Source organism: Triturus cristatus, chromosome 8 (assembly GCF_964204655.1).
Source record: "Triturus cristatus chromosome 8, aTriCri1.1, whole genome shotgun sequence".
Lineage (NCBI taxonomy): Eukaryota > Metazoa > Chordata > Amphibia > Caudata > Salamandridae > Triturus > Triturus cristatus.
In genome coordinates, this window is record NC_140591.1 from 1,024,787,298 (window position 1) to 1,024,810,159 (window position 22,862).

Below are 22,862 nucleotides of genomic sequence, written 5' to 3' on the forward strand. Positions count from 1 at the left end.
TTAGGTGTCTTAGTGAATGTATGGGTGAGTGACTGGTTGTGTGAATGTTTATATCAGTCTGTTAGTTGGTGTCTAAGTGGCTGTATGGATGTGTGAGTGGGATTAGTGTGGCTGTATTGGTGATTCATTGGTTGTCTAAGTACCTGTATGGGTCTCTGTGTGGTTTGGTGAGGGACTGTGTGACTGCCTGTATGGTTGAGTGAGTGGGCTTATAAGTGGCTGTATGGCTTATTGAGTGTGTGTCTGAGGAGTTGTTTGGGTGATTTTGCGTATTGCTGTGTGGGTAAGTAAGTGAATGTGTCAGTGGTATATTGGTGAGTAACTGGGTATGTGAAAATCAGTATAGGTGAGTGATGGGGTATATGAGTGACTGTGTGGTGAGTGAATAAATGTGTGAGTAGCTGTATGGGTGAGTGTGTTCTTGTGTAAGTAACTGTATAGGAGATTGGTTATGTGTTAGTAGCTGTACAAGTAAGTAAGTTAGTGTGTGTGTAACTGTATGGGTGATTAAGTGGCTGTGTGATTGACTGTATATGTGGGTGACTGTCTGATTAGCTCTATGGGTGACTGACTCAGTCTGTGAGTGTCTGTATGGGTGTATGAGCGGATATGTCAGTGGCTGTAGTGGGGAATGAGTGGGTGTATGAGTAGCTGTGTGGGTGAGTGAGTGGATGTGTGTGTAGGTCCATGAATCAGTGAGTGGGTGTGTAGGAACTGGTACGGGTGTATGAATGGGTTTAAAATATTGGTTGAGTTGTACCTGGCTCCCACCTGGCTCTATGCCATCATGGGGGGTTCAGAGTACTGCTGGAAGGGTTGTGGGGAGAGACGCATAATTATACATATGTAGTGGTCCTGCCCGCATATTCATAGATATTGGAGGGAGACTCTGACACACATTCACCAGATCATGGGCACTCAGCTCTCAATCAATCCGCTAGTCATATTGTTGGGTGATCCCAGAGATTACTCTATTTTCCCATTAATAATACCAACCGGTAAGCTAATTTCTCAACTTCGGATTGTTGCTCGATTGACCTTAGTGCAGGTATGGAAACAACCTGATGTGCAACGTATGCATGTATGGTGGACTGAGATTTGGTCCATTCATTTTGTGGAGAAGCTTTCATCTAATATTCATGGTTTACAGACGAAATTTCATAAGGTGTGGAAGGCTTTTGCAACCTATATGGCAAGAGACTGAGGGGTGGACTTCTTGGCTACTTGTTCTCCCGAACTCATTTGCAGAGCTGGCCTCTAAATGGTTGCGAGAGACCTTGACCTCATCCTGAGGACACGCCCATAGTGGGCCAAATGGGGTGGGAGAGAGAGGGGTGGAGGGGTGGATTTAGAGGTTGTCAGCCTGCATAGATTGTTGTGGGGACGGGCAGATGATGTATGTTATTAGAGTTGTGTATGGTGGGGATGCTCGTGTGTATTCTTTCTCTCAATGGTTATTATTATTATGATTATTATGTGTATTTTACATGTGTGGACAAAATTAAATATATATTCTTCAACCAAAGATGTGTTTGGGTAATGGTGCCATATCCAAGTAAGGGGCCACATAGCTTCTCTTGCCCTATTAGGGTGATTTTCAGTAATGATTGAGGTGTGGCTTCACTCCCTGTTGAAATGTAGCTAATGAAACTACATCCTTTTTTATCAACCTGAAATAGACAGTTGTCTGAAAGGGAAGAGTGGCCCTTGAATGGTTATATGGATTAGAAAATACTTCTTAGAATCATCTTTGGAGGCATTACTCTGAATAGCACTATCATTCGGCTAGGTTTGCCCTAAACAAGTACCACATACATACAGACATGCATGCATGAATTAAATACAACACCAGAAAAGTAGATAAGGTTGGCGCAAGTGGACAAAAACCATCGGCATAACTGGAGGATGGCCATGAGACAGTGCAAGTGATAGGATCTGTTTTGAAGGCTAAACGGCCTAGACGTTTTGCTTACGGTACTGAAAAAAATATTGACTGCAGAGCATCAGCCAATCCGAACTTTTTTTTATATACATTTGTATTGAGTTTGTGAAATATAATAATTTACAGAAGGCAAACAAGGAAAAGATGCAGTGCCATTGTGCTTTGCACAGCCTTTTCGTCGATATACATGACATAGTTGGGGGAAAAAACAGTTGTATTAATCGTGCCAGACTGACATGATCCATGGGCCTCAACTAGGTCTCACAAATCTAAGGGCATATTAACAAGGGCTTTATCTCCACTTTTTTGCCTTTAAAAGCCAAAGAAGCGAAGATAAAAATATCACCCTATCAACAACAGGGTGCTAACATGCAAAATCGCATGTTAGCACCCTTTTTCACTACGCTTCCCTTTGCATCTCTAATGAGATGCAAAGTGGGCATTCCATAGCAAAATAATAGGAGAAATGTCGCTAAGCGACATTTCTCCTATTATCAAGCTTCACACTAACCCTGTTGGAGACAAAAAAAAGCAGCGCTAACCACGGTTAACGCTGCTTTTTTACGTCTGCTAATTTTCAGACTTAGCCATGTAATCCTATGGGAGGTGGATTACATGACTAAGTCCACCATGGGCTATCAACAAGGATATCCCTATCCTTGTAGTTTTATTGCTGCATTACCAGCGATAACCTCATAAAATGCCGCTATCGCTGGATTTTTTATGGCCTAGGCGGTTAGCGTTGTTAATAACGCTATAACCAGGCGATATTATCCAGCTATAGCGGGCGTTAAAAAAATTAACGCTAAGCGCCCTTAGCGTTAATTTTCCATGTTCCTTGTTAATATGCCCCTTAATGCCCTCACTTTAGGGCAGTTTTAATAGGCTCTTTCTCCTCGCAGCTGTTTGCGAGCTGGCCATAGACCACAAGCAAATTATAATGGAATACAGTAAGCTGCAGAACTGAATAGGAACACAACATTACCAAATGTCAACTAAAACATTGAGCCCTGGTTGTGTACATCACGACATCTGCGATGTACATTATAAAACAACGTTAATCTATAAGGTGTTTCTACATAAACTCTCAAGAACTGAAATGCCTCCTTAGGTTCACTCTTCTGCAGAGCAATCCCTTGTTTGACTTTCTTAATGGGAACGATGATAACATGATAAACAGCCAGTGAGACATACAGAACAAGATTTACAACCCAGTAAAGTGCTCATTGTTCAAATCTTGGTTTTGCTATTTCCACTGGGAAAATACATATCAGAGTCGAAGCAATTATGTTGTATTACACATGTTAATTTACTTAAGTTTCAAATACCTCTTTACATGAGGAGAAACAGTTTAACCACAATATAATCTGACTCCGTGGAGTTACAGCAGAAACACTGAACACAGCAAATAGTCATGTGTGGCTTTAGTCAACAGTTAACAATATGTGCGAATTTCAGGCTGAGAATGGCCCTTGTGTAGGCATATTCACACAAATAAATCTAACGAGGAGCATCGTGAGGAAGTTGTGGTGTTTAAGATGCTACATCATGGGTTCAAAGGCTTCCCTAGCCACATTATGATGAATTTATGCATGGCCGCTCCGGTGAAATCTTCCTGCTTTGCATAACTCCTCTGGCAGTTACCTATGCCACTCTGAAATGACTATGCTAACCCAAAGTGGTGCAGCTCATTTGGAATTTTTACATTTCATGATGGGGATAAACAGTTCTTGCTTATGGCTTGGTATAATTTTTTCTGAGATAATTTCAAATTTAGTTTTGAATTCTCAGCTTTGTTGAAAAGTGAACATATTTTTTTTAAACGAATGTTATTGTTTTTTCACGTTATACAGGTAACAAAACAGTCAACATACTGCTAAATAGCGAAAATAAGCACATCACAGTGACAGAATCTGCAGAAAACATCGAATATTTTTTCATTCTATAGAAACGATAATGTGCCAGCTATTTCGCCCAGACCCTCTCATGTTTCCAGGGACACATTCTTTATATAAAAATCAGTTCCTCAAGTTTGGCACACCAGTCATCGTTGCTCTCCAACTTACCAGGTGTAGGAGGTGGAGGAACGCCTGTGCTTAGCACAGTGGCGGCTGGTAACAGGGTAGAGTAGTGAGGCAGGGAGAGGGGGGGGGGATGAAACAAAATTAATAAAAATAAAACTCCTTACCTGCCTTTCGCAACTCGCCACATCACCGACTCGGTGCTCTTCCGATGCTCACTGTGCAGGCTCCCCTGCGGCCAATCCTGACGCCGCTCTCATGTTTGAAAGCAGCGTCAGGATTTGCCTGAGCGCTGGAAATTTGTATTCCCAAAGAGACTGGGAGCCTGCGATATGCTGTCTCCAACCTGGCAATGCAGCTGGGTTGGAGACAGCTTTAGTGTCAGATTGGCCGTCCTGAGACGGCGGCCAAACTGACATGCGCACTGACAGAAGTGCTGCCTACCACTCCCCCACCAGCCTGTCATCGTGTACCCCGCCCCAAGACTTGTTTGTGCTAAAAATAAAACGATAATAAACCTGTGTGATTATCATTTTATTTTTTGAGTTTTGCAGCTGATGGCGGGGGATTAACACTCCTCCACCATAGCCTAGGAGCCACCACTGGATTAGCAATGACCTTTTTGGTGAGTATTGTCCCAATGTCCAGGAGAGAATGATCTCATGTTGACCCCCCTCACATCTTAATAAATACCAAGCAAAATCACTCTTAAGAAGTGCTCCACTGACTTCCCAATTACCAGTAAAAGTATGGTAAACACCCCCCTTTAGTATCTTATAATGACGGGACATTCCCATGTCATATGGTAAAAGTGGGTCTTTTCGCTCTAGAAAAAGATGCTTTTCAGAGCGGCAAGTTAATTAGCCTGTCACAGTCTTAGGGGTGTAAGGTAGGCCATGTGGAGGTAACTGAGTTGGATGAGTCCGAGTCTTGAGGGAATCACCCAAACTCTAGGAGACAGATATGCATCTCTCCATCTCCATCAAATATCTAGGTGTCCCGGTCACCTCTCCAAGTGAACTTTCAAATATGCTTGGGGGTTTCAGGAGTTAATAACTAGGGTTTTGTAGATCAGAGAGATTCCTCCCTTTTCCATGGGACCGATTGGGAGATGGTCTTCTACAGGATTATATTCGGGTATAGTGTCATGGAGAATCCAGTGCAATTCAAGGGTGTGCCATAGGTGGAGATAACAGAAGAATTGGGGTTTCTTTAAAGAGCATTCATCTGGGAGATCATGAAAGGACATTAGATGGGAGCTCTGGCAAACATCAGCCAAACATCAGCCACCTGGGTATGTCCAATAAGGTACCAAAACTCTTAAGCATTGCTGTGTCATGTTACCTTCTACCCATCCAAAGGAAGGATTCAATGGTCATTTTCCAGTCCCAGACAATCCATTTAAATGCAGATTTAAATGCAGATTGCACAGACCAGATGATCACCATGGCGATGTCAGGGAGGGAATGAGGAATCGGGCTACCATAAAGTATGTTGTTGCATCTGATTCCTTCTACTTCAAGGCGGAATGCTGGATCATACTAATCCTCACTCAACCAGTCATTTACTATCAAGAGCTGAAAGGCCAAGTAATACAGGCAGACATCCACTATGCCTATCCACCCATCATATGATGACTGAACACATTTTCTAAGGGCTATCCTAGATGCTCAGCTCAGCCAAAGAAAGGAGTGGATTTTGGTAGATACTTTTTGAAGCCAGGTGCGTTGTATCGGCTGTGGGAAGTTCTGAATGATGTGTGGAAGCATGAACATTTTAAATGTTGCTACTCTAACAAGCACATTTAGAGGGAGTTTGGACTATGTGGTAAGGGCTGCCGTCAGTTTAGTCATTAAGGGGACTAGGTTTAAAATCCATGTAAGGTTGTGTTCCAAGGCTATGTGCACTCCCAGCTGTGTCTGCCTGTCCACAGTGCTCATGTCACACTTAAAAAGTACCAAGAGGGACTTGGGATAATTAATCCTCAAGCTAGATGTAGCCCTATAGAGCATTAGCATCTGGAGCAAGCGAGGGCCCATGAGGGAGGGGTGCTCCTGGAACAGAAGGATATTGTCAGCATAGAGTGCTATGCAGTCTTCCACTGCTATCCGCCAGTCAAAGCCCCAGATCTGGATGTCACACCTCACCACCATCATCAACACCTCTGTAGTAAGGGCAGCAAGAGGGGAGATAGATGACATCCTTAACAGGTGCCCCGTCTAAATGGGAAGGGGTCTGACCGGATACCGTTAACTAAGATGTGTGCTTCCGAGTGTGAGTACAGGACCCCATCATATGACCAAGTTCCATTCCCAGTTTCATCAGTACTTCATCCATAAAAGAACAGTCAACCAAGTGGAAGAGCTTTTCAGAGTATATCAGCATTAGAGTGGTGGTATTGCCAAGTCCAAGAGGTGAGCCAGCGCCATCTGGACAATTCAAATGCAGTTTTTTCGGCTGCAGTGAGGGATGAACCGACATTGATGCAGGCGAACTAGGTTTGACAACAAAGCTAGAATAGCCAGGACTTTGTCATCAATCTTGAGTTCTGTGTTGATAAAGGATTTGGGTTGGTAAGACTTGGGCTGTGCTTTTGAATGTTTTCCAGGCCACGCACTTTCAACAGTGAATCCCTTTCAGAAGCCTCAGCTTTCCAGAGGCCTTTTCTTGCTGCAAACACCGCACTGGTAGCCACTGTTGTAGATCTAACAACGTTTGATGAAATGTTTGCCAGAAATCTGCCCTGTTGTTCCATTGCCAGTAATAGGTCTGAGAAATCTGTTTCTACTTGAATTGCCACGGCCAGCTCATTAAAAGCCTTCACCAGCAACTGGGTAGAACACGCTGGGTAAATGGTGGCTCTTACAGGCAGATTTTCTGCTGCAAAGAGTTTCTTCAATGTGTTTTCTATCTTCTTATCCATTCTTATCCATTGTATCAGAAGGAAAACAATCTTCTGGGCTCAATGAGATTCCTCCTAAGCCTTGAACAGGAAATCATCTACCTTTAAATTGTGCTGTTAACTCTCACTGGATTCCTCCAGTGACTACAACCTTTGTAGTAATCTGGGTACAGCACTGTGACCTAACTCCTTCCACTCACCAGAAACCAACTAATCAATCTTAGCATGAAGAGGTACAGAAAAGGAGTTTGGCATACTGTGGGAATAAATCTTCCACATTCTCCTAACCAGGAAAAGGAGAGACCCCCAGATCATTTCTAATCTGTTCCAAAATCTGTTCTAATACATTTTCCATATGAGCATTGCCGTCTGCTCCAAGGCAGCAGTAGTGGGACGGGGAGGGGGGGTTTATAAAAAATAAAACAAAATAACATACCTGCTAACCAGCCGGCTGGCCGGCAGCCACCACTCCTCCATCCTTTCCGTCCTCTTCCTTCTGTGTGAACTGGAAGCACCCAGGCTCCCCATAGCCAATCACAACGCTGCAATTCAGCATTGTGATTGGTCTGAGCGCTGCGGTTTACCGCTCAGACAGAGACTGAGAGCCTAGGCATTTCCTCCACCCAGGCTGTACAATACAGCCGGTGGTGATCATGCAAAGTGCGCATGACTGCTTGGCCGGCCCACGACAGTCATGCGCACTTATAGAGTGCCACCACGCCTCCCCCTTGCTCTTCCCAGCCCAGCCCCATCCTGCCCCACAAAACTGCATCTGCACGAAAAAAAAATAGATAATAACATCGCTTTAATATCATTTTATTTTTCCTTTTTCGTAATGCTGGAAAGCAGTGGGGCGTCGCTCCTTCACCTTAATGCAGAAGCCATCTCTGCAGAGTTGGTAGATGGTGCTTCCACCCCCAAAGTTGAGGAATCCACAAAAGATGCTACTGTTGGACCGTTAGACCCTCTTGGTCTATGCCTTTCTCTAGCCTTTGCGCCTTGGAAATAGCTGCTTCGATCAACTTTAAGGCTGACACCAAGGCTGGCAAGCCCTCAGATGCAGAAGGGATGCAGACAATGTGCTTTTCCTAGTTGGAATTGGCCCTTTATCAGGGTACATGTCTCCGCCTGGACTTCTTCCCTTCCATAATGAATAATACACACGAATGCACTTGAAAGAATGGTTGAAATAACTTTACCAGCGCTTGAAGTTTCAATCAATGACCAGTGTTCAGAAACAAAGCACCTCATAAAATCAAGCAAAACTTGGTCCAATCCAAGAATGGATAGAGGAGAACAAATAATGGCATAAATAAAGAAAAGAAAGGTGGTTATTCCACAGGATGGCTTACATTCCTCCCCAAGTACCTGGCTGACAGCCTCACAGTTCAGTATGTACTTGGACTGTAGGAAGGATGTCTCTGTCCCCTGAATCAGGAAGCTCAGACCTAGAGTCTCAAAGCTGGTCAGACGCTATGGGGGTCAGACCGTGCAGAGCGTCGCAGGCACAGCCCCGCAGCCCTGAAGCAGTGGTCTACGCTGGGCCATAAGATCTTAGGGCTGCTCTGCAATACCCCAGACCTTCAACAAGTAAAAAAGATACCCCAGATCATCAACAAGTAAAAAATAAATACAAATAAATGTTTAACGCCTTCAGCGCTGCGCGGATTCCTCCGCGGTGCTGAAGGGTTCGAGCGCGGGCGGGGCCATGACGGAACGGTTCCGTCATGAGCACAGCTCAACCGATGCTCATGACGGAACCGTTCCGTCATGAGCATGGAAGGGGTTAAAATCTGCGAAGTCCTTGACACAAGCAAAAATCCTCACACGTCTACAACCTTGTGAAATCTGGTGGGAGCAAATAAAAACAGGAAGAGTGGAGAAAGGAGGGTCTCTTCATTTTGGTAACACCTTGGTAATTCCTGTCTGGTGAGGCAGGATTGCCTCAAACTGTAAGAAATTAAAGAGAGCGAGGGACGAGGAGATCATTTTAACTATCACTTCAATAAAGTAGCAGCTACCGCTCATTACAAGTTAAAGATGATAAGGAAAATTATGCCAGTTCTTCCCGATGTAGCTGCCAAAACTCTGGTAACCTCCTTGGTCCTTCCCTCTCTGGACTACTGCAACTCGCTTTTTCTTAATGGTCAAACCAGAGTTATAAAAAAACTACAAACCATTCAGAACGCGGCAGCACGCCTCCTGACAAGATCACCCAAGTTTTCACCCATTTCGGACACCATCAAGACACTCCACTGGTTGACGATCAAGAATAGGATCATTTTCAAATCTCTTTGTATACTTTATAAAACCCTACATGACCAAGGTCCACGTCCTCTCAAGGACCAACTTAAATTCTATAGACCAACCAGACAACTCAGATCCTCGAGTCTTAATAATCTAATGGTCCCACGCTCTAAAACTGTTTCATGGGCTGACCGCCGCTTTACGGTAGCAGCTCCCAAGATCTGGAATATGCTTCCTCAGCATATCAGATCAAGTAAATCATTATTGCAGTTTCGCAAGAGCCTGAAAACTTGGTTGTTTAACCAGTAATTCCCCGGGTCCTTCTCATTGCTGTGGAGAGTCAGTCGTTCAGTCTAGCGCCGAGACGCCTACGGGTATTCGTTCGCGCTTTATAAATGCCAAAAATTAAATAAATAAATAAATGCATCTTCATTTATGTCATGCAGTCAACAAACCAAATAAACATATCTTGAAATCGATTTATAAGATACATAAGATAGGATGATAGTTTGAGTTAATGGCCTAAAGAATTCCACTGTACTCCCTTCGTCTAGATTCTGTAACACTTTCAGTCCCAGTATGACTTAAAATTATACACTCCATAGTATCAGGAAGAATGGGGCGCTAGTGCTTGCAACCACATGAAGTATTAAGGAGCCATAGGCCTTCATTACAAATGGCCCGGTGATAGGGTCACTGTTTAATTGCATTCAATTAAATCCAACACTTCTCAGTCACAATTCATTGTGTGTTTTTAAAAAAAGCAAGTAATTGTACGTTTGCCCCAAATCAAATGGAATAACATGCAGATTTTGGTACTTGTTTTACCATAATCTGCATGTCCTGAAAATTATTGGGCATTTCTCCCCAAATAGGTTTTAGCAGGATTGACCTGCCAAAATGTATTTGGGGAAAACTTTGGGGTGCAGTGTTAGCAGCCAAACTCCAAATTCCAGTATGCACAATCACAGGTGCTCCTCTTCCAGAGTTTTCTCATGACATATCACCAGTGAATAGAAAAGCTGTTTAATGCTTAGAGCTGTCTTCACTGGGCCAACTTACATTTTGCCATTCAAGCTAGAGAGGTATAGAATAAGGTGGTAGCTACTTTGAACAGCACAGCACCACTAATCAATATGTACTGGGTGGTTGTCTATCGTCAGATGATAGACACAGGTAGCACCTAGTACAGTCCACAGTTCTTTATATTATGAAGTCTATCTAGCATTTACTTTTACACTAAAATAATGTTTTAGCAAACAGTTGGATTTACTGATCTGACAATAATAATGAGAGCTACATTTGATTACAAGAAAGATGTGAAAGAAAAATAAAGTTGTATTTCCGCCTTAAACTGCGCCTCACTTCTTACATAACTACATTTCAGAAACTACTGAAAACATGGCTGTTCCCTCTTTAGAACTGCTTCCATTGATGGTGCTGTGTATTTTGCCTGATTGTGACCTTCTTTTCTTAGTCAGATTTCTGTCTCATGGAGGGATAGCTCTTCGGGGATTAGTGTGCCCTCAATAAATATTATACATTAAAATTACATTATTAAGTGAAACTTGGGGTTGTACCATGAATGTGTGTGCTTGCACAAGGCACAAATGGCAGCCTATTTGATGTAATCCCAGTGTCTTAAGCACATACAAATAACTTGGAATTTCTCTCTGTTATTCCAAAAACATCAGCCAGCAAAACTGAGAAACAGTGAGTAGTGGTTAGTTCTCTGTATTTGCGAACTGTGGGGCTGATACGATGTGGGGCGGAAAGCCTCCTCCCAACAGTCGGAATTTCCTCAACCTCGTTGGAACCCTTCCAACTGACTCGGTTGGTATACATTCCGACCGATCGATTATGATGTTCGTGGTTTGGAACGTAAACCACACGGTTATTCCAAATTGGTTCTGACTGGCTCTCGAAGTATCTGTATTGGTCAGAACCACATTGTGCACCTCTATGGACAGCGTTTCCGTCCTGGGGATTCAGATGTCAGTTTTCAGCAGCCTTTCCGTGCCCGCCTTTCCGACATGAAAAGGCTGCCAGAAAGTGACTTTGAGGGCCCCTAGCTGGGTCCCCTTCATCCTACAGCCTCCGGTTGGGACCCAAGGGGGTACCTAAGGGACTCCCCTGTAAAACTCTGCACTGTGGGCCTCGACAGGGTGCAGGGTTTTACACACACACCCAGTTTCCCCATGGGAGCCTGTGTTATGGCCGGTTGTTGGGTGGAACACAAACTCCCACAGGGAACAATGGGAGCCCGACCGAACAGTGTTCGTTCGCATCGTAGTCGGGCACGGCAGAACCGCTGACTGTAAGTCGGTCGGTCACGATTCACAGTCGGTGTCCGGCAGAGGCTTTCCATCTGACAACGTAATCACACCCTGTGTTTTATGAAGCTCATGCACTAACTTGAAGAAATTTCAAGTTAAATGTATGCATGTTAAACATTGTGATTGCATAAAACAGGGGCATACCTGCACCATGGGCAAACACATATGATCATGATACAGCCCCACGAGGTCAAGGTAGGGCAATCCTAAATGAAAAAGCAGGGGTTACCAATGGTGTTCACAGTTTATCCGTGAGAAGTGAATAAAGCAATAGAAGACTTGAAAAAGGTGTCTCTGTAAAGGACACCAGTAGATCCGACAGTGCATACAAAAAACAACAAAACCGATAAATCCATTATAGGAAGATTAAACTGAACCGCATTCTAAAGGCCATTATAATAAAGAAACTAGTCTTCAATTTTTAGAGAACATTTCAAGAGACAGTCTGCTTATACGTGATAGGGGACATACTGAGCAAATAGGAGGCAATCGAGATTAAGTGAAAACATTAAAACATAATATAGCTCTGTAACAGGTGATAATCATAAACAAACAGACAACATATGACAGCAGAGAGACATTCTGAGATATGGAAAACCAATAAGAATTACAGCAAGGTACTCACAATAAGAGTACATCTGAACTCAACCACGCGCAATGACAAATATAAGTTATGGCAGAGACAGTGCACTTGTGTTTTTATAGAGAGGCATTGTAAGAAATTGGATTATTAGTAGGAGTGCATGGGAGTTCACCAGAAGTAATAATGTCAATATCTTGTTAGGTCCAGTAGAGATTCCAATGACTTAAACTTGATCTCATACCCAGGTAGCTATGTCACAGTGCAGACAGACTTAACTTACGAGAATTTGTAAAGGATTTAGAAGTACCGAAACAGTTAAAAAGTCCAAAACACAGCATAATAAAGTTTCCACTTCAATTTATAACATATGAGAATAATTTAATTAACAAAATGTTACCAAAATGACAAAAAAATCCAATAAGAGGAACTGGAGATATGATTTCTTAAAGTTTTAAATAATAATAGCACCAAAAACAGCATTAAACGCCAATGCGGAGCAACTGGTCGCTGAAGACTGGGGCTTAGGTGCAATTTCAGGCCGACCTCGATGAAGAGCAGGTTGGATACACTGATCAGGTTCAACCAGGTTGGAGGTTTTCCCTCCAGACTTAGGGCCTGAGTCAGGGTTCAGCAGACTGGATTTGCTCCTTTAGGGAGATGTAGTAAAGTACTTCCTTGCCCTGAAGAGTATACGCCTGCCAAATGTAAAGATGTCCCCTGGCTCAGTGGGCATCTCTTGCATTGGTAGGAACCACCATCACGGTGATTCTTGTCAATCTATTGTTTGGCAGATGTCTCCGTCAACATGATAGAGTCATTCAGCAAACTTTCAATGTTTTTTTTTCCAAAACAAACTCCCAAAGTGGAATTTTGTTTCTGGAAATAAAAAAATCAATGATGTACCGTCACTGCCAATCTTTAAATCAGGGCCTTAGTCTTCTTTCTGGAAGTCAAAATCCTTGTGAAGTCATGAAGAGGTGATACAATGAGACAAAACAAGTCACATTGCAGGTTGGCGTGTTGCATATGTCAGCTGCATTGCTTAGAGCCAGATTTTGGCAACACCTCAGATAACAGATCTTCGTCACATCAAGCAAGATGCTCTGAGCATTACCCCTTGCTCATGATATTGCAAAAATTAAGTATCGTACACTTCATAACTGTGTGCCCAAGAAGGTCAGACAGTGTACAGTCACATGTCCACAAGATTTTCTCCTCTAGCTGAATTTGGCAGTCTTCTATGCGTCCATGTCTGCCATCCCATGGGCCCGTTGTCCATATATTTTTTTGCCCATGTCTCTGTACACCTCTCCTAAGTCTCTTTCATCATGCCTCTCTTTTTCAGGAGACATTTTTATTTCCCTGTGGCGCTCGCTCATCTATTGTTTCTGAAATCTTTCCCTGATTTCCTTTATCACTGCCCCTATCTCACTGCCCGACTTCCTTTTTTCTTTGTTTCCCTCCAAATATCCCTTTCTGTCTGCTTCCCCATGTCTCTTTGTCTGAATATCCCTTTGTCAACTCCCTTTGCCCTGCCTCCTTCTCTACCTACCTTTGAATTAGTTTCCCTCTCAGTGGCTTAAATTGACTCTGCCCCCCACTGTTGTCTTTTATTCTAGCCTCTGTCTCCCTACTTTATTTCCTGTTGTCCATGTCTCTGATCCCCGTGTCCTTTTGATGCTGTACTTTCTTACTCTCTCCTTTCATTATGTCCCTATCTCTCTGGCCCCTTATTACCCTCTTTCTCTACTCCTTAATCCTTCTCTCTGACCCACTCCCCCCACTCCATGTGCACCGGTCTACTTATTCCTAGTATCCTATGTTATCACCTATATTCTGTTGATCAATATGTCAGCACTCTGAAAAGAGGTAGTCCTAGCATTTTAAAATGTTTGTGTGATAATTTATAACATATTTATCACACCTTTACAGATAGCAGCTCCTATAAATGAGCCTCTTGATTTCAACCAGTTCAGTGCCTGGATGCCCTAATGGGTGACAAGCAGCGCTCTACAAATCCACCTTACATTACATTACATCTCAACCAGTGCAGTAGTGTGGGTTTTTGTCAAATACAAAGCTGGTCTTGTAATGTTGGGCCTCAGGCCCACATTGTGTTGATGGAGGGACACAAACACTTATCAGGGTGGTGTAATAACTGCCCAGGGCACGAGTGCCCGGCCCCTTTTATTTGGCAGGGTCAACTGACTAGTGACGCCTGTGGTGGGTGGGTGTAAAGTGTGTATTCCATCACTGGTAGAACACTAGAGCGTGCCTAGCTAGACACTACATCCCCCCCTCCACCTTTAATGAAAATAAAGAATAAAAGTCCAACCTGGAAGACAAATAAACAGACAACAGATAGTATTAACTCAGTTTCTTCAGGCCGTCAGCCAGGCAGTGCTGGATCCTTGGACAGCATGGTCATGATGTTTTTGTTGGCCTTGGCAAGGTGTTTTAGGACGGCCTGGTCTCGCAGTGTCGAAGTCCATGTATGAAGGTCCAGCATCAGTGTATTGAGGGCTGCGGTGAGGTCCACTCTGGAAGATCTCTGTATGTGAAGCATTTGCCTGGAGGCGGCGTGGTTGATGGTCTTCTTTGCTTCTGACTGCCGAGCTACTTTCGGTTTGCCTCTCTCACTCAGACTCTTCTCCCATTGGAGCCTCCTGGAGAGTCTTCCCGCTGGGCTGCCATGGAACCGTGTGGACTGTGGGTGTGCTCTACTTCGGTATGCTGCAGGTTGACAGTGGCACACAGACGGGTCCTGGGAGGCTCGCCTCGTGGAATTCCGGTGATTGTTTTTCAGTTGGGCAGCGGTCTGATCTTGTAGAGCGATAACTGGAATGGCTTCGCAGTTTGCCTTTGTCTTGCTGAGGTTGTCCGTCACCCGTGGTATCTGCGGTGAGATGCAGGGATGTCATCTGCCTCGGACTGCAGATGCTTGGGACTGACCAGTCGCGCGGGGACGCATTGGAGACACTCGCTTCGCACTGGTTGCAGCTTGCGTTTGGTTCTTCTCCGTGGGCTGTCTCCCGGGACGTCGGTCTGGCGGGTGAATGTCTGGTGTCTCGGGAGTGTGCTCATATTGTGGTGATATGAGCCCTCTGAGTTGTCACTCTGTTCCTTTTCTCCTGCACGCCTGTGATGGTTATCCACCCTGTGGCGCTGAGTCGCTGTTCCTTCTCCCTTCGTGGAGTGGCGTTATGCCACTCTCTTCTCCTCCATTCGACCAGGATCTCACTTGGAGGTGACATCCTGCCACATGTCTCATGATCAGGGTGGTGTAATAACTGCCCAGGGCACGAGCGCCCGGTCCCTTTTATTTGGCAGGGTCACCTGACTAGTGACACCTGTGGTGGATGGGTGTAAAGTGTGTATTCCATCACTGGTGGAACACTAGCGCGTGCCTAGCTAGACACTACAGGTCTTAGCTCAAAGAACGCCTTGGGTGAAACCAAATGTGGTGTCCCCTCACACTCATCCTCTTAAGTTGTCTCTGTCTTGAAAATTCGGGAGAAAGAGGAGGAAGGTGAGGGGGGCCTAGATTAAGCAGCTCAATGAAAGCAAAAAAAACCTGAAAGCATTAAAGGGAGCCCTCAGCTTTAAGAGAAATTGTGTAAATACACTTTATTTTGGACCCAAGCACTAGAAAAACTGCTTCAGGGAGCTCCAGCGTCCCTCTGGAGGTCGACCTCCTGGGCGCTGGCCCAGCTCGCACATTCTAAAGGCCGTCCCTGTTCAAATACTGTGCAGGCAGAGCTCTTTAGATGACTTACCTCCCAGGGATAAACAGTACATCAGAGACTTCAGCATTGCAATCTGGAACCGCATGAAATCAGGTCTAACAAGCGAGCTTCTTTGTTTCTTTTGTTTATTTGAGTACATTCTGCAATCAGGGCGCACTAAAGTGTTTTCCCCACAAATTAATGTAATCTGTTTTTTCTCTGTCAAAGTTCTAAGGAAGTGAAAACCGCAGGAAATGATACCAAGGGATTTTCATAAACAATGTAAGTAGTACAATGTTTGTTGCAATGGAAATTTGACTCAAATACGATATTTGTACAGCTTCTCTTTTGTTATGATTATGAGGTAAGAAATGCGATCTATGCTGAACTTCTATTTGAATACAGCACTGCTCTTTCCATGAGACCCGTCTCTGTTAGACAGAGCTCCAACGGATATGACGAAGCTCGAGGCGCGTGTATCAGTCTTTTGATATCTTGTCATATCCTGATTTCCCTATCGAAAAACATATGCTAGATTTGTCTGAATCGGTGCTTTGAAAAACATGTTGGAAGAGGCCAGAGCATGTTTGAGTGAACCAATTATTCCTCATGTAGTTCCATACAGCATGTGTGCTGCTATTCATCATAATAAGGTCAATTTATGAAAAAGCAAACAACGATTCGATGGCTTACTATTTCCACAAATGTAGTATTTAAAAAAAAAATCCCAAATGATATGTCATAGCCTACTAATGGAAGTTTATGAAATCATAGGTTTCTGTGTAACTTAACCAGCAGATATTTTGCAAAGGGAATATCCACCAGTTTATTTATTTTTTTAAACACCTATTTTTTCGTCTCCTGGTGGAGAAATCAATTGATGCCATCCACAATAAACAGGGGTATATGTGGAATTTTTTCTCACTCCGTTCACAATCATGCTCTGGTCTTTTTGGTACTAAAGTAATTTGCAAGTATCGAATGTTGAAATCGTTTGGAATTTGAATGAATATCTCCAAAATGATGACTTTGTGGGTGTTTTCAATATTCCTAAATGTAGCTCTAACACGCTTCCCTTAGAACACCATTTTGCCAACTCTCAAACCAAACCTTGATGAGGCTGCATAAAAACAATGTGCAAAAGTCGCTTAAGGCACATGTCTATGCCATCACTTGGTTCCGTAGGTTATTTTCAGCTCTTTAAATACTGGGGCATATTTATCAAAAAGTCACACAGCTCAGCTGTGTGACAGGGAATGGGCAGGAATACACCGCATTTAACATAACACTGTACAATTCTGTCATTTCGTGTTGGCACGTAACGTGTTGCCCAGCGCCATGCAGACACCCTTGCACCATGGCATCTTCCTGCATAAACAATCTCTTGTGGCATTTTCCTCATTCACCCATAGAAAGAGGAAAAACAAGGAGAAATAAAGATATTTTTCCTTGTTACGCCTCCCCTGGGGATGTGTAGCATTTTGGCAGATTCTCAGGTCTACCAGTAATGGTACATCTGGGAATGTGTGAAAATCCATGGGTGTTGCATGGTACCACCCACACACCACCCATGGAACGCCTCCCTTGGGCAGAGTAGTGCAACACATCGATTTGCGCTGCGTTGCATTACTCTAGATTTATCAAGCCAGTCAGGGTTATGCAAGGGGGAGTGCATGGGTTGATAAATCTAATTTATGAGTTGGTGCCGCTCTTGCACCCTGTTGCTTGGTGCAAGGGCAATGCAACTCATTGGTAAATATGGCCCACTGTACTCTACATGGAGTCAGGATCAAGAACAATCCAGCATACTTGCAGGGTTTTTAGCACTGTAAGGCCATTCTGTGAACGCAGATGTCTCAAGGTTCTGATTCTATGCGTCAGGATTTGAAATTTACACCCGCAGTGCATTACTAAAACATTTGAATTTGTACCCATAAATTTACTCACCCACTTGGATCCAGAAATACATATGCATAGAATTCACAAAGTATCTTAGGGTACTCATGGAAAAGGATTTGTGAATATCCTATCACCTGTGAAGATAAATCAGCAAGACTAGCTAACACAGAGAACTTAATTGACACCATTGTGGATTCCACTTTTAAACAATTGAAAAGTCTAATGGACAAACAGTTTAATCTTATTTTTAAACGTCTGGATAGACTGGAGAGCCTAGTAAAGAAAGAAGACACCAAAAGGAAAGGGACTTTTATTATTGATCAAACCAGGGGGAACGATTACTAAAAGACATGGAGGCTACTAACAAGGGGACTCAAGGAGGTAGTGGGAAATGCACTATAACTAGCGTAGACAATTTATGCGCAAAATGCGAGGGCAGTAAGGAGAGCTTGCCTCGCAACCCCGTAATGAGCAATTTGGTCAGCATACCATCTCTGTCAATAGCTCCTGCTAACAATAACCCTTCTTGCCACGCTCCACTCCCAATAGCAGTCCCCCCTACCCCGCCTGAGACAGCACCCACAAACCCAACGTTACATACCAACCACAAGTCTATTCCTCCCATCCGGTCTAAAAAACACGCTGCTGCGGTACTTAACCTGCCGCCAGAGGCATGTCCTTACGTTTTAATTTTAGCCGGAGTACCACCTCTGCAGGAAAACCAAAGTGAGTCTTGGGACCAACTCAAGAACAAGTGTATTGATTGGTTATGCAAGTTTAAGGGGATGGGTATGGAGATTGCCAATACAATTTTGATGGTAAGAGGGGTGGGTTGGGTTGGACCCTCGACAAAAAATATTATGGGCGACTGCATAGTCGTAAATTTTAGGCATCCTTCCCTGGTAAAATGTATTTTAAAACGTAACATCATTCATCCTAGCACTGTAACGGCCATAACTCCTTTACCACTGGGCTTCTTTTATAGACCACCCCAAAGAAATGATCACCCCATACTCGCGATATATCCCGTATACAATCGGTTTGATGTTTTGACTGATTTAGAGGGTCAGGATTGACTTTCGTGCAATCTTTCAAATAATGTAGCACAGCCTCGGGAGGCACCAATAGCCATCCAGGCTAAGTCCAAACCCAGCCCTACCGCTAATCCCCGAACAGCTTGTCCGGTAGAGTGCCTTCCCTCTAGTACTGCCATTTGTGAACCTACGTCCTCTGATCAACATCTAAAAATACTAAGCTGGAACATCGCTGGCCTAAAATCAAAAATGAATATAGCAGAGTGGACTAAAATGGTCAGCAGCTTTGATGTTTTGATGTTTCAGGAGACATGGAGTACCAGTAGTTTGTTACTTGAGGGTTTTGCTTGTTTTAATAGTACTGCCCTCAGCCCTAAAGCTGGCCGACCTAGCGGGGGCTTATCCACATGGATAAAGATTACTGCAGGAAGTTGCATTAAACCTCTGGGGACAAATGACAGTCATTTTCAGGCCACAATATACTCGAATGGGATCATGGTATGTTTTATAAATTTTTATAACAATGATTTTAAATCACTGCCCAATAAGAATTTTATCATTCTATTTGATTTCATTGATGATATGTTAGAGGGTAATAAGTTTGGGAAACTGGATGGAATCTGTTTAGGGGGCGATTTTAATGCTCATTTGTACAAAAGCATGCATAACACCACAGCTTCATCTCCCCCAATAATCCCCTGTAAAAGAGGGGAAGAACTGTTTAATCATCTATCCTCCAGGGACCTAATCGATGTCATGGATAAAGCCGGTGGATCACCCGACATTGACCATTTGCCCACCTTTATAGGCCGTGGTTGTTCATCAACCATCGACTATGTTTTTATATCATCGGCCCTTGAGAATTGCCTAGTTAAGGCTGAGGTCTTATCAGCTAGGTATAGTGACCATAACCCAATTTTGACAATCATCAAATTTGCCAATAAAGTCACTAAACGGAAAGAAATAGGGGCAAGGGATCTGGTCGCATCCACCGACAAACTTAGAGTAATTTGGAAAGGCATAAATAATAAAGCTTTACTTGCGCGAATTATAAAATCTCATTCTTTAACTGTGGACACGTGCTTGTCTAGTGACAGCCAAGACACAGAGATTGTTGAAGCCTTTGTTAGGCTATGCTCTGGCATTAAACAGGAAATTTCTAAACACATCAGGCAACAAAGCAAGAACAAAAGATGGTTTGATGGGACTTGCTCACGGGCTAACCGGGACCTCCGCAAGGCACTGGCCGAAAAACCCCGGAACACGAATTTGGTTATGACCCGGAGAAGATGCTATAAAAAAGCAACAAAGTTACGTACGGACGAGATCTTGAAGGAGAGGTGGGATTCACTAGCCCGCACTGCCGTACTTAAAGACGTGACTGGGTTCTGGGGCGAAGTAAAAGCTCTGAGGTCCATGGGATCCAACCTAACCCCCATTAACTGTAATATACCAAGCAAGATATGGGAGGAGCATTTTGCAAAAATATATACAGCCCCAGTAACAACTATAGATCTCTTTTGTGCAGAAATTAAGGTTGCTATATCCATTTCGGAAGTGGAAGATGCTATTAACCAAAGTGCAGGGAACAAAGCCCCAGGCCCTGACGGTCTATCAATTGATCTAATTAAATCCGAACCTGATTTTTGGTCCCCTTTGCTTTGTAATGTTTTTAACAATTTGTCTAACACTAAAATCCCAGATACCTGGTCAAGCAGCGTCATCGTACCTATTTTTAAAAAGGACGATAGATCAAACCCCAGCTGTTACCGCCCTATATCTTTAATAGATAATACACTGAAGATCCTGGGCAGAGTGATCTTTAATAGAATCAGGCTTTGGGCAGAGGAAAATCACATTTTACATCCCTGTCAGCTGGGATTTAGAAGCAATGTGGGAACTGTCGAACAATGTTAGAATTTAAACCTTATTTTAGGCAAGTATACCGTCGCTAAAAAAGTTCCTTTGTACCTGGGCTTTATGGACTTATCGTCAGCGTTCAATTTTGTAAATCGATCGAAGTTATGGGAGATTCTTTTAAACTATGGACTAGATGAGTCACTAGTTCACTTTCTGGCACACCTGCACAGAGACCTAAAAGCACGTGTTAGGATAAATAATGATGGAGAGGTCTCCGGGGATATTTTAATTGGCAGAGGGGTCAGACAAGGTTGTGTCCTGGCCCCCCTTCTTTTTATCCTTTATATAAATGAATTGAACAAATCCCTATCTAAACTTTCTTGCGATGTGCCGAAAATTAATGGTAACTTACTCCCAGTACTTTTATACGCAGACGATGCGGTCTTGATGGGCCGCACACCCAGAGCACTACGTACGTTAATTATGGGCTTTGTCTCCTTTATGGCTGGTTTGGACTTGTGCACCAATTTTAAGAAGTCATACATTATGTCTTGCGGGCCCAACAAATACCGTATTAACCACATAGTCTCAGGCGATAATATCCTAAAAAGCACTAGCACTTGTCGTATCTGGGTCTGATCTTTTCAGACACCGGCTCATGGTCTGCACATGTAGCACATGGCAGAAACAAACTCGCCAAGGCAGTTAATTCTATTATTAGCTTACAACAGCCAAAGAGGGCTGAGGTTATGATGCCCCTAATACAGATCTATAAATCACAATGCTTACCTACCGCAACATATGGTGCCGAGGTGTGGGGGTACATAAATAGTAGCGGTATTCAAATAGAAGAAAATAGATTCTGTAGGAAGGTTTTGGGGGCACAAATCTCATCACCCACTTACATATGCCATAAAGAGTTAAACCTGCACTATGTTGAGGATTTTATCAAATCCCGGCCAGCCTTGTTCTGGCTGAAGTTGTGGCAAAACCCGGCCGCAATTCTAACACAGGAAAAAACCATTGATTGCATCAAATGTGATAGGGGCATTTCCATACGATGGCTTAATGCTGTAAAAGAAAGTTTAGCTAGTGTGGAATTGGAACATATCTTTTTCCACCATCAAAATGCAGAGGGCATGAACATCAAGACACTGAGAGAGTTACTATATGACTCATACCGAAGGGAAAGAGAACATTCAGAGCTTCTCAAATCATCAATAATCAGATATATTTCCATCTCGTCTTGCCCTGGTTATAACAAAGTCACACCACAGGAATATCTCAAGAGAAACATTGGAAGATGGAATAGGAGCCTGCTCTTTCGCCTTAGGGATGGGAGCATAAAATATTCTCTCTGCTTTCCAGTTGGTTTTAACAAAAATTTAGAGTATTTGCTCTGCCCATGTGGAAATGGTCAAAAACAAACAACTTTACACTTTCTGCTTTTTTGCAATTTTTACATTAGTTACACTAAACAGTATTTTATCCCTTACTTTAAGTCACATGCTATCACGGATCACAAAATGGCATACAATGAAATATTGCGGTTAGGAAGTGATGAGACGATTATCAGAGTAAGCTCATTTTTGTATTCTGCGATACGTTCACGGAAAACAATGGATATTATATAGATTGTCCTCCATCTGACGTTATTGTTTACCTCATCTATCGCTTAAAATCTGCTCACCTACATATGGTCGTTGTCAGGCTGTTATATGCACAGTGTATTTATTGAAATTGTTAGCACTTTATTGCCAGTTTGTACAAACTCCTATGACATTGATAACATGTTTGGACAAGTTTCATTCATTTTAACCTAGAGGTGATTATTTGCATCAATATTCTTATCCTATGCATTTGATTGCTGGTTTGCACAAAACGATATAGTTGATGATGTTCACATGTTATGCACATTGAATATATTTGCACTTTATTGCTACCTTTGCACTTTTTACCCATGTCATCAGTAATATCATCATGGAAAATGATCTTGTTTTCATTGCTGTTTTATGTTGTATTTTACATCTTATTGGTGGTGATGATTTGTACTTTTATGGATACTTTATCCGAATAAAGACCATTTGACTTGACTTGACTTGACAGTGAACAATTGCACATGTGAAAATGCTTCCGCATAAGAGTAAATGAACTTTAGTTTATTTGCTTTAATTTCACACTAGGAAAGTGTTTTCCCAATGGAAAAAAACACTTCTATTAAACTTTTCACAAATTTTATAGGTGTTCCCTTTCCAGCCCCAACCTGAGAAAGGTGTACTTCAGCCCCTCAAAGGAGTACATTCTTTCCAGGTT